Source organism: Cervus elaphus, chromosome 12 (genome assembly GCF_910594005.1).
Source record: "Cervus elaphus chromosome 12, mCerEla1.1, whole genome shotgun sequence".
In the NCBI taxonomy this organism is placed as follows: Eukaryota; Metazoa; Chordata; class Mammalia; order Artiodactyla; family Cervidae; genus Cervus; species Cervus elaphus.
Genome location: NC_057826.1, coordinates 85,354,030 through 85,367,286, shown reverse-complemented (window position 1 = coordinate 85,367,286; position 13,257 = coordinate 85,354,030). Strand labels below are relative to the sequence as shown.

The 13,257-nt window shown below is 46.2% G+C and overlaps 1 pseudogene; it reads right to left on the bottom strand.

The window, feature by feature from the left end:
* Positions 1 to 3,290: 3,290 nt before the first annotated feature.
* LOC122706028 lies at positions 3,291 to 3,411 on the bottom strand (annotated as a pseudogene).
* Positions 3,412 to 13,257: the final 9,846 nt, after the last annotated feature.

The window sequence follows — 13,257 nt, the reverse complement described above, 5'->3', positions numbered from 1 at the left end:
CGGTGTGTGGGTATTTTCCTCCGTCTATAGTTACTATTGTGGGCTCAGAGAGAGGCCTTGCAGACTCCCCATAAAGGCTTCTCTCTTTCCTCCACCAGTATTAATTGCTCCCTCCTCCCTGTCCTGGCTACGTGGCATCTATATTTAGCACTTATTTCCTTCTGCCTTGTGTTAGAGTTAGTTGTATGCTTGCTTGCCTCCCTGTCCCCCTCCCCAGGCCATGAGCACCTCCCCAGGGCGTGGGGCCAGGCTTTGTTCATTATTGTGCTCTAGGTGCAGGGCACAACACCTGAGGTTCAACAGACAGTTTTTAAAAAGGGCCTCCTATTGAAATAAGAGGTCATAAGATCTTAGGCTTAAGATGACATTCAACAACCTTCTTAGATACTTAACCATCTGAAACCACCGGGGAAGCCCTTCCTAGATATACCATCTCCCAACTTCCCCATTTAAAAGCTAATTAAGGCATAGGAAAAGACAAAAACTCAGAACCTTTCAGAAAAAGTGGCAAATGATTGGCAGGAGCCTGGGAGGAATTTTCCCTAATGATGTGCTTGTGGGGCTGGGCACAGTGGCACAGTTGGTGGCCAGTGAATGATTTTCAAAAAATTATTTATTTATTATTTTTTGGCTATGCTGGGTCTGTGTTGCTGTATGTAGGCTTTCTCTAGTTGCAGCGAGGGGGGCTCCTCTTGGTTGTGGTGCATGGGCTTCTCATTGCCGTGGCTTCTCTTGTTGCCGAGTTCGGGCTGTAGGCACACTGGGTCAATGGTTGCATTGCAGGGGCTTAGTTGCTCTGAGACATGTGGAATCTTCCTGGACCAGGAATCGAACCTGCATCCCCTGCATTGGAAGGTGGATTCTCATTCACTAGACTACCGTGGGAGTCCCCATACATGCTTTGCCCTCTAAACTGGCCTTGAACCTTCAGGCAGGAAGCACGCAGGGGGAATGTTTGACCCTCACTCCCTCTCTGGAGTTGTTCCAGCCAGAAAACTGGGTAACTCCTTCTCTCATGAAGTTATGGCTTCCTGAAGTGGTCATGTCTGTCCACCCTGGGCCCTCTTGTTAGCCCATGTCCATCTGGAAACCTAAGAGCAGGGAGTTGAGCGGTACTGGCAAAGGGTCTGTCTGGAATGCATGTTCACCTAATGTGCAACACCACAGGAGGAAAGGGTGAGTCTTTATTTTAGTTCAGTTCAGTTCAGTCACTCAGTCGTGTCTGACTCTTTGGGACCCCCTGGACTGCAGCACGCAGGCTTCCCTGTACATCGCCAACTCCTGGAGCTTGCTCAAACTCATGTGCATCAAGCTGGAGATGCCATCCAACCATCTCATCCTCTGTTGTTCCCTTCTCCTCCTGCCTTCAGTCTTTCCCAGCATCAGGGTCTTTTCCACTGAGTCAGTTCTTTGTATCAGGTGGCCAAAGTATTGGAGCTTCAGCTTCCGCATCAGTCCTTCCAATGAATATTCAGGACTGATTTCCTTTAGGATGGACTGGATGGATCTCCTTGCAGTCCAAGGGACTCTCAAGAGTCTTCTCCAACAGCACAGTTTAAAACCATCAATTCTTCAGCACTCATCTTTCTTTATGGTCCAATTCTCATGTCCATACATGACTACTGGAAAAACCTTAGCTTTGACTAGACGGACCTTTGCCAGCAGCGTAATGTCTCTGTTTTTTAATGTGTGTCTGGGTTGGTCATAGCTTTTCTTCCAAGGAGCAAGTGTCTTTTAATTTCATGGCTGCAGTTACCATCTGCAGTGATTTTGGAGCCCAAGAAAAGAAAAGTCTCTCACTGTTTCCATTGTTTCCCCATCTATTTCCCATGAAGTGATGGGACCTGATGCCATGATCTTCATTTTCTGAATGTTGAGTTTTAAGCCAACTTTTTCACTCTCCTCTTTCACTTTCATCAAGAGGCTCTTTAGTTCTTCTTTGCTTTCTGCTGTAAGGGTGGTGTCATCTGCATATCTGAGGTTATTGATATTTCTCCCAACAGTCTTGATTCCAGCCTCTGCTTCATCCACCCTGGCATTTCTCATGATGTACTCTGCATATAAGTTAAATAAGCAGAGTGACAATATTCAGCCTTGACGTACTCCTTTCCCAATTTGGAACCAGTCTGTTGTTCCATGTCTAGTTCTAACTGTTGCTTCTTGACCTGAATACAGATTTCTCAGGAGGCAGGTAAGGTGGTCTTGTATTCCCATCTCTTTAAGAATTTTCCACAGTTTGTTGTGATCCATACAGTCAAAGGCTTTGGTGTAGCCAAAGCAGAAGTAGATGTTTTTCTGGAACTCTCTTGCTTTTTCAATGGTCCAACGGATGTTGGCAGTTTGATCTCTGGTTCCTTGGCCTTTTCTAAATCCAGCTTGAACATCTGGAAGTTCTGGTTCGTGTACTGTTGAAGCCTGGCTTGGAGAATTTTGAGCTTTGCTTTGCCAGCATGTGAGATGAATGCAATTGTGTGGTAGTTGGAATATTTTTTGGCTTTATTTAGCTATATCTTATATACAGTATGTTTGTTTAGCTGTATTATATATAATATGTATTATAAAATATCTTTATTTAGCTATATCTTATATACAGTAATATGGATGCATAGTAGTAATGAAATTGTATTAATTGCAGGCTCTTTGGCTTTTAGTAGAGGAGGATAATGCATTTATATTTATTCTGGCATTTGCTTTCATTTTCATGTTTGGGCTTTATTTTCTTTCTTTTTTGGGGGGTGGTTTATTTTCATGTTTTGATCTAAGCTTTCTCTTTTTTCTTGCCTTCTGTGATAGGTATGATTTATTTATTTTTATCTTCTCTGATTTGGACAGAATACTGCTTATGGTTTTAATTCTGCTGACACCTGCAAGGTTTTTTTTGGACAGGAAGGTAGGATTTATTGGTGGGCGTGAGTAAGGAAGAGAAGGCTCTCATGAATGCAGGGCCCACCATTTGTGCGGGGGCCACGATTAGGGATGTATTTGACCCCACAGCCATCCTGGGTGAGCTGCTTTTCTGCCCTCATGTTTTCAGATTCATCCACATTAAACTTAGTAACTCCCCACTCCTTGAAGATGTGGCTCTTCTGGCGGCCAGGTAGCCTGAAGTTGGCCCTGCGGAGGGCCTCAATCACAGGCTGCTTGTTCTGCAGCGTGGTGTGGGTGGACGTTATGACTTGGCCAATGTGGATGCTGACCACTGTGCCCTTGGGCTTTCCAAAGGCACCTCGGCTACAAGCCTGGAGCCTAGGCTGGGGACAGCATGCCAGTCATGAATGTCCACTGGAAAGTGCTGTCTCCAGGGTTCCTTAAGGCAACGGCCACAGGCAACAGGCTGCATACACTGTGGAGGAGGCTGCTGTTTGCAACCATTGCACACCAGGCCTCCATGGTTGGCTTAATCGGCTGCAAAGAAGATGGTTAAACATTTTACAGGACCCATGTTTCTCCAACTCTCACATTCAAGAAAAATCTACAGTTTTTGTCTCTCTTGCAATGCAAGAAGTTTTCCAGTTCCCTACTTCCACACCTTTCCATTAAAGGCTTAGTTATCTTATCTTTTTCAAAACTATGTGAGTCTTCTTTTTTCAAAAATTGGAATTTGTCATTCGGATTTTAACCATGTCTGTGACAATTATTTTTATTGAATTCTCTATGTTCAGGTGGTTACCATGTATGTTGTGTGTTCAGTCACTATGGCTGTATGCATTACCCCCCAAAACCTTAGTGGCTTAGAGCAATAATCATTTATAATCTCTTGTGTTTTCTGTGCATCAGGTATTTATTGGCTAGTTTTTTTAAAACTTTATTGGATATTGGAGTGTAGTCAATTAAACAATCCTGTGATTAGAGCCGTCCAGCCATACACATGTTTGTGTGCATTCTTCCCCAGATTCCCTCCCCTCCAGCTGCCCTGTAACACTGAGCGGAGTTTCCTTCATCAGGAAGCTAGACAAGGTGTGACAGGGCTGCCTGGTCTCTCCACGAATGTTGGAGGCCTCAGCTGGAAGACTTGAACGCTTGAGTCTCTAGCTTGGCCTTAATCATCTGAATGTTTGTCCACTCGTCTTTGGTGCTGGGGGCCTGGCTGGGGCTGTTAGCCAAAATGCCACACATAGCTCTTGTGTGGCCTGCTGCTGCTGCTAAGTCACTTCAGTCGTGTCCGACTCTGTGCGACCCCATAGATGGCAACCCACCAGGCTCCCCCGTCCCTGGGATTCTCCAGGCAAGAACACTGGAGTGGGTTGCCATTTCCTTCTCTAATGCATGAAAGTGAAAGTGAAGTTGCTCAGTCGTGTCTGACTCTTAGTGATCCCATGGACTGCAGCCCACCAGGCTCCTCCGTCCATGGGATTTGGGGTGCCATTGCCTTCTCTGTGTGTAGCCTGCACTTCCTTGAAATGTAGAGGCTGAGTTCCAAGGGCAAGCATCCCCCTGCCACCTTGCCCCCAGAGAGAGAGTCAGGTGGATGCATATTGTTTGATGACCTAACCTCAGAAATCACTCAGTGTCACTTCTGCTGCATCCCAGTGGTTGGGGCCGTTATAAAGATGCACCCAGATCAAATGGAAGTGTATCAACATCACCACATAAGATGAACAAATGGGATGCTCGCATAAACACATACATACATGAACATACGCATATATACACATATTACATACTTGTATATGTTTGTGTGATTGTATTTGAAAAATATGACCAGTTACACTGCATTTCCTTAAATTCCTGATTTCAATTTATGTATCAGTGGGTTGGAGTCTGTATGTAGTTGAGTAATTTGAGTAATTCTTTCAGGAAGATTGCATGAATGAGTAACTGAAAGCATCCATAAACTCTTCATGTGTATCATGGAAACTGCCATCTTCCTTATTTTAAAAATTATGAAAGTAATACAGGTTCATTAGAAATAATTCAAACAGTGCAACATTCCACCCCATTAAAAAAAAGCCCCCAAATAATGAAAATCCTTCATAGCGCTACCTTCCAGAGATAAACACTTGTCTGGCATATATTCCTGTGGGCATTTCTATCTACATTGCAGCCTATGTTACTGTATATGTGTTACTGTAAAATCAGTTGTACCATCCAGATTGGTTTTTAACTTGCTTGGTAGCAAGGATTCCCTTTTTACTCCCACTTTTGGGTGATCCATGAGTGTCTCCTCATGGGCAGCCTGGCCAGCTGGATCTGGTATATTCCTGTCTCAGGGTGCACGATACCTTCATCCTTCAATAGCAATCCAACTGTGTGCGCTTTTCTTGGGTCACAACCTTTCACAGTACAATGGATGAGTCCAGCCAGCAGCGGACATGTTTGGGGACCTGCACAGATTCAGTTCAGTGGTAATTCAATTGTCTTCCCTTCCCCACTGTGCAGGAAGCCAGTTTCTGTTTTTAGGAAGCCAGTTTTAATTCCATTTACACATTCATCTCAGTATTTCTCTAAATGTGCTTGTTCTGTACTTTCACCTTTGAACTGGTTATAGTATCTTCCTGACCCCTGGTTAATAATGGGTTAAAGAATACCTTTATATGCGTTCAGTTTGTTTCTGTATGAGTCATGATTGTAACTTAAAAATAGTCATCTTTCTTGAAAAGCTGGGAAATGGTGTGTTCAGCATTATCTGTAACAACTTAGCTGTTGTTATGATGCCACTATGTCTTTCTCTTCCTCACCTTGCTTCAAATGGTACCTTCTAGGTCCATTCATGTTGCTGCAAATGGCATTATTTCATTCTTTTTATGGCTGAGTCATATTCCACTGTATGTGTGTACCACATCTTCTTTATCCATTTCTCTGTCAACAGACATTTAGATTGTTTCCATGTCTTGGCTATTGTGAATAGTGCTGCTAGGGGTGAATGTATCTTCTCTATTATAGTTTTGTCTGGGTTTACAAACAGAAGTGGGATTGCTAGGTCATATGGCAGCTCTAGTTTTAGTTTTCTGAGCATCCTCTGTGCTATTTTCCATAGGGGCTGCACCAATTTACATTCCGACCAGCAGTGTAGGAGAGTTCCATTTTTCCCACATCCTCTCCAGCATTTGTTGTTTGTAGACTTTTTAATGATGGCTATTCTGGCCAGTGTGAAGTGGTACCCCATTGTAGTTTTGATTTGCATTTCTCTGATACTTAGCGATGCTGAGCCTCTTTTCATGGGCCTGTTGACCTGTGTATTTTCTTTGGAGAAACGTCTGTTTTGGTCCTCTGCCCATTTTTGGACTAGATTGTTTTTCTGTTATTGATGTTGGATACGATGCTACTATGGACAATAGAATGCAAATATACAATATGATTAAAACTGCATTTAATGTTCATAAGAATAGAAGACTGGAAAAGATATGCCAGAGTATATTAGATTGCTTGGTATTTTTCTTTATCATATTTTCCACAAAACGTTACATATGATTACCTTTGTTACAGAAGTCCAATGAGGCTCCGGTTTGATCCTCTGTTTTATTGATGGAGTAATGATTGTTTTTGGATCATCAGGGGCTGGAAGAAAGGGTATCCTGTTCTCTGCACAGCTATTTGAGTCAGCATTGAGTTCTACTGGGGAGTGAGAAGGGCATATGATAAAAACAATAATACAGTAATGAGTATGTATACTGTTCCAGGAATTGCGCTAAGCAGTATGTAATCTAACCTCACAACAGCAGTGTCTAATTTAATCAACAGTACCTGTGCTGATGGGTACTCAGTATTTCCATCTTACAGATGAGGAACTGAGCGAGTTAGGAAACAGAAGCTTAGGTAACTTGCCTAACTGTATGTGGTGAAGCAGGAATTAAAACTCAAGAGTTGAACTTGCTACCCTGCATCCTGTGAGAAACAGCTGGAAAGGAAATCCTGGGATCCCCTTTTGAAAACTCACCCCCACTACTGCATCCAAGCTTTCCAAATCAGTCATCTGGGAAACATTTCCTGAACCTCCTCTGGGCCCGAGGGCCTGAGCATGAGACATAGCTGAGAGTTCCAGTAACTCCTGAGCTCGGGTAGCTGGGGGGTGCGGGGCGGAAAGGAAGCAGGAAGGGAGCATCCCGTGGGAGCGCCAAGGAAGGGCACCCCAAGGGCAGGGGTGCTTCCAGGAGGAGGTGACAGCCAGCTTGAGTCTGGAAGGAGGGCAGAGCCTGCCTGGTAAAGGGGGCATTCATGACAGAATGGCCAGGGCAGAGAGGTAACAAAGACATACCAGAGAAGCACAGTAAAGACACCCATTCTAGGGACTTCCCTGGTGATCCACATTCCCAATGCAGGGAGCCTGGGTTTGATCCCTAGTCAGGGAACTAGATCCCACACGCTGCAACTAAGAGTTTGCATGCCACAGGTAAAGATCCCTCATGCCACAATGAAGACAGAAGATCCCATGTGCTGCAGCTAAGATCCAGTGCAACCGAATAAATAAAAAATAAATATTAAAAAAGATACACATTCTAGCACTGCTGTCCCCTACCTCCAGCACCCCTCCCTGGTTACAGAAAGCCATTGTGTCCAGTGGAAAGGTGGGCATCTGAACATGCCAATCAGAGCCCGGTTTTCTTCAGGATGTTTGGACTTGGGTCAGCTCACCCCTCCTCGAGGGCTAAGGGTGTAAGCTGCAGCCTGGAACAGGTTGAGGTGGTGAAGTGCAGAGGGCATTTGGAGAGCGGGACCAGGCTCTACCGGGTCTGAGCGAGGCCTATGCGTCCCTACAGTCCAGCCGTCCAGCCAGCACGGGATTCCCTGCCACATGCCAGGTCATCTTAATCCCGGTCTCGTTTCTTTTAGATGGTCCACATTGGGTCTCTGTCACCTGTAATGAAAGATCCTTCCCTGACAGTCTCCAAGTCAGACTGAGGCTAGGGTTATTCTAGTTGACCCAGCAAGGTTGACCTATAGATCAGGAAGCCAATGATTCATTTACTGGGAGAAATTCAACTGCTCCTTGGATCAGCCTTTCAAGTCATTACTGCTGCTGGCTCCTTCTGGAGAAAAAGCACCTGGATTGACTTCTGGAACCCTCCTGATGAGCAGGCCCCAGTGCCAGCGGTGATTTTTGCAGCTAGTGGCATCAGGCTAGGATTGCGCAGGAGTCGGCAAACAGTTGCTGTTGATGCTAGATAGTAACCATCTTAGGCTTGGTCACAGTTATTCACCTCTGCAGCCCAAACAGCCAGAGACAACACATAAATGAATGAGCACAGTCAGGTTCCAAAAAAGTTTTATTTATGGACACCGAAATTTGAATTTTATATAATGACGCTGTGTCTTGCTGTATCATTCTTCTTTTGATGATTTTCCTTTAAGAATGTAAGTGCCATTCTTAGCTCTCAGACCAAGCCAAAACAGGCAGCAAAGAGCCAGGTTTCACAAACTACTCTCCTAGGGCATGAGCCCTCATGCTAAGAAGATGTCCGTCAAGGAGACTGGGCAGTTGGGTTAGGCCAGGAGTACTGCTGGGACCACAGCCCAAGCTTGTTACACTGGAGTCCTCTTCTCTCCGGTCATCAGACCATCCTCTTCAGTCAGCACCCTCCTGTAGGCAAAGCATAGGACCCATAGGTGGGCTCAAGTGCCTGGAGATGATGACGCCTCCAGCCTGGCTTCCCAGACTGCAGCCCCGGGGAACCTGGACGCAGCTGCTCCCAGTGTGTCTGTCCTGTCCCAGCCCCTACGAGAAGCAGGTCATTTAATTCATCCACGCCACCCTGAACAACCGAGGGACCTGGGTGGGCTGCCTGCCAGAGGCATGGCAGGGTAGTCAGTGACTTGGGGCCTGGCTTGAAAACAGAGGCTAGCTTTGGGGAGGGGTCTTAAAAGACCCAGAGGAAGCTGCAGCTCCTGGTGGGCTCCATAGCTGGAGGTTGGGTAGACTCAGGGGCTGGGGTAACTGCAAGTGGCCAAGTGCCAGCTGAAGTTATGGGGGAGCAGAGATTGTGAGTGAGGAAAGAGGCTGGGTAGGAAGAGAAACAGTGGGGGCCACAGAGACAGACAGACCCAGACTGGCTAGCAGAGTGACACAGCAGCTGCATCCCAGAATTGTCCCCCTGCTGGCCTGGCCCCAGCTTGACTAGGGGACTTCACAGTATCTTCACAGCCACCATCCTGCCTTTTCTGCAGTAAATCCCAACATTTTTCCTAGGTGGTCCCAGCACATTGCTGATACGCTCCATCAAACCGAAAGCCGTGCCTGAGCACAGGCCATTTCTGGGGCAGGCTGGGCTCCTCCCTTGCACTCCGACTTGACGATTTTACTCTTAGAGGGAGCTTTCAACTTCAGGTTGGGGTCACCTTGCTGTCTTAATTATCTGCAGGTTGGAATTTTGCCTCAGGCACTAAAACCCATAGATGCATGACCTGGGCCTCACTACCCTCACCTCTTAAGTGGCCCTCCTGCAGCCTGTTCCATTAGGACAGCGTTGGACTTTATCTGAGTACTGTGCTCCTGAAAGGCAACTGTGGTTAAGAAATTCCCCCACCTCTTTAAGTTCTGGGGAAACAGGGCTACTTTGCTCTCACATGTTCCAAGAAAACAACCCATCTACACCTCTTGCTGTTCCCACGAGACAGGCTGATGACTTCCTGGTTTCCCTGCCTCTCTAAAACCTCAGGCCCCTTCCTTTTTTTTTGAGAGGGTTCTCATGAATGATCCTTTTCCCTACTGCAACAGCCTAAATAAAATCTCCATCACTGCCTGGTGCCTTTTGCTTAAAAGATGTCGAGAAGTTGTTGTAAGCATCTATTGGGTGGGGCATCTGGAGTCCCAGGTTCCAGTCCTGGTTCACCCAGGCCTGGCTTCCCCTTCTGCCAGGTTCCAGTCTTCTTTGGGGGCTCTCTAAGGGCCCCTTACTTTGAGGATGTGAGTGGCAGCCCAGCCCCTGTAGGGGGAGGCGGGGCCTACAGAGCAGCTGTAATATTTGCACGCGGCCACTAGAGGGCGGCGGCTCCGCGGAAGAAGGCCGTGGGCGCTGCACCCGCTCGCTGCTGCAAAGGCTTGAAAATGTGCTTTGGAAGGGGGACGCCAGGCAGCGTCTTCAGCCCGTAAGTGCTTTTCCCTGCTACACGCCGCTGCACTCCAGGCACTTCTTTTTTCGCTCCTGCCTCCAGAGAGTCCTCCGCCGCCGATCTCAGTCGGAAGACTCGAGTGAGCTGGAGGGGGCCCAAAAGCCAATCTCGAGCCTCTGGACGTCCAGCGTTTGCCTGGGGACCGTGACCCTTGCCTTTCTGCGGCGCTCTGGCCCTCTTCTCTACTCCAGACGAGTTGAAGAATCCCTCAGGCTGCAGGGAAATCGGGAGGACAGGCAGAAGGGAGGAGCCTGAAGAGCACTGCTTTGCGGGCTGCACTTAACCAGCCACAGCCGTCAGCCACTTGGAGCATCACAATGTCCCCTTCTCGTGGGCAGGCGAGAGCTGTTACCCCATCCGAAGGGCGGGGAAACGCTCCCGCAGAGAAAAAGCCTTTAGCCCCTGGTCGTACAGCTAGTGGGTGGCAGAAGTAGGACAAGAACTCAGTTCTGCAGGCCTTAAACCCAAAGCTCATGGGGCGGCCAGGCACGGTTAGAAATGGTTCGTCACTTGACAACATTAAACTGGGCCACACCAGCAGAAAGGGGCCCTGGACATCCCCTAAGATGTCCAAAAGACTGTGAAACCAAAAGACTGTGGCTGAAAGGGCTCAAATTGTCAAATTTTAAGTACTGACTTGGTAAGACAATCACGTTTGCTTTTTCAACTGTATATGTCTACAGACAAAATTGAAAAACAAATATAAATACCAAAGCCAAATATAAATTAAAAGCAAATATAAAACAGCCCTACTACCCACAGTGGACTGTCTCTGTCTCTGGTGATTGGAATAGCAATAGTGGGAAGAGGGTTTTCATTTTCTCTGTATTGCTCAAATTATTCCTTACTCACATATATAAACTAGTAAGGAGAAGAATGGCCGAGTATTTCTGTTTGATAAAAAGTGATACCTCTTTATTAAAGAGTTAGTACAAAGAGCATGAAGAAATTAATCAGTGACCCCCCTTCTTCCCTAGAAGAGGGAAACACTGATTTCTTTCTTTCTAGTTGGTTTCTTTCTCTACAAAATGTGAACAACAGTATTAACTGTAGAGAAATGTTCTGAAGATTGAGGGACAGGATGTATATAATAGCTAATGTTCCAGAAGCGTTCCATATATATATAACAAAATTAGCACCACTGTATATATTTTTTATATGCTGCTGTTTTCACTTATAATGTTGCTTCATGAACAGTTTCTCATGTCAACTTTTCTTTTAAAATTATATTTTTAGTGATTGCACAAAATTTCATTGTATTTAAGTACAGTTTATTTAACCTATCCCAGATTGTTGAACCTTTAGATAGTTTCCAATTTTTGCTATTAAAATAACAGTGAGATTAACATCTTTAAACATCTCTCCTTGTCAGCATTTCTGATTACTTTCTTAGATGGATTTCTGGAGGTAGGATTACTGGGACAAAGGGTGCAAATATTTTTCAGGCTTTTGATTCAGGTTACCAGATTGCTTCCCAGAAAGATCTTGCCAATTTACACTCCCACCTGCAGTGTGTGAGAATGCCTGTCCCACGGCACACAAAGGAGGGATTTTTTGGGGATGGGTGAGATTTGATTATGTTGCTGGTCTGAGGAGAAGGAGCCCTGTAGTGAGGGAGGGTTTCAATTTCAGGAGAGAGAGGATGTCTAAAGGAGTGAGGTCACTGGGAGAGAGGGATGGGGTTTTGAAGCACATTTACAAGAATTATCTTGGATTTAAGAAGGGACATCTCGTTCTCTGAGACAAGTAGAAAGAGGTGTGATTGGCTTTGGATATGTAGTCACTGTAAGTAGGTAAAGTGAGACACAGGAGAGCTAGTCTCTAGGAGTCCCCTTGGCTCAGTAAAGTAGGAGGCTGAGTCATTTATTCAAATGTGAAAGGTGAAGGCCAAGGAGGAGACTTGAGGTGGGGCTGAGGGATGCCTTATCCTTTTGCTTTTCATACTGTTCATGGGGTTCTCAAGGCAAGAATGCTGAAGTGGTTTGCCACTCCCTTCTCCAGTGGACCACATTCTGTCAGCCCTCTCCACCATGACCCGTCCGTCTTGGGTGGCCCCACACGGCATGGCTTAGTTTCACTGAGTTAGACAAGGCTGTGGTCCTGTGATCAGATTGGCTAGTTTTCTGTGATTATGGTTTCAGGGTGTCTGCCCTCTGATGCCCTCTCACAACACCTACCGTCTTACTTGGGTTTCTCTTACCTTGGACGTGACGTATCTCTTCACGGCTGCTCCAGCAAAGCACAGCCGCTGCTCCTTACCTTGGACGAGGGGTATCTCCTCAGGGTCCGCCCTCCTGACCTTGAACGTGGAGTAGCTCCTCTCGGCCCTCCTGCGCCCCGCAGCCGCCGCTCCTTGGACGTGGGGTTGCTCCTCTCGGCGGCCGCCCCTGACCTCGGGCGTAGGGTAGCTCCTCTCTGCCACGCTTTTGCGCGGTCTGTCACAGCCGCCACATAGGTGCCCAATATGCTACTGGAGATCAGTGGAGAACTAACTCCAGAAAGAATGAAGGGATGGAGCCAAAGCAAAAACAACACCCAGTTGTGGCTGTGACTGGTGATAGAAGCAAGGTCTGATGCTGTAAAGAGCAATACTGCATAGGAACCTGGAATGTTAGGTCCATGAATCAAGGCAAATTGGAAGTGGACAAACAGGAGATGACAAGAGTGAACATTGACATTCTAGGAATCAGCGAACTAAGATGGACTGGAATGGGTGAATTTAACTCAGATGACCATTACATCTACTACTGTGGGCAGGAATCCCTTAGAAGAAATGGAGTAGCCATCATGGTCAACAAAAGAGTCCAAAATGCAGTACTTGGATGCAATCTCAAAAATGACAGAATGATCTCTGTTCATGTCCAAGGCAAACCATTCAATATCACAGTAATCCAAGCCTATGCTCCAACCAGTAATGCTGAAGAAGCTGAAGTTGAACAGTTCTATGAAGACCTACAAGACCTTTTAGAACTAACACCCAAAAAAGATGTCCTTTTCATTATAGGGGACTGGAATGCAAAAGTAGGAAGTCAAGAAACACCTGGAGTAACAGGCAAATTTGGCCTTGGAGTACGGAATGAAACAGGGCAAAGGCTAATAGAGTTTTGCCAAGAGAATGCACTGGTCATAGCAAACACCATCTTCTAACAACACAAGAGAAGATTACACATGGACATCACCAGATGGTCAACACTGAAATGAGATTGATTA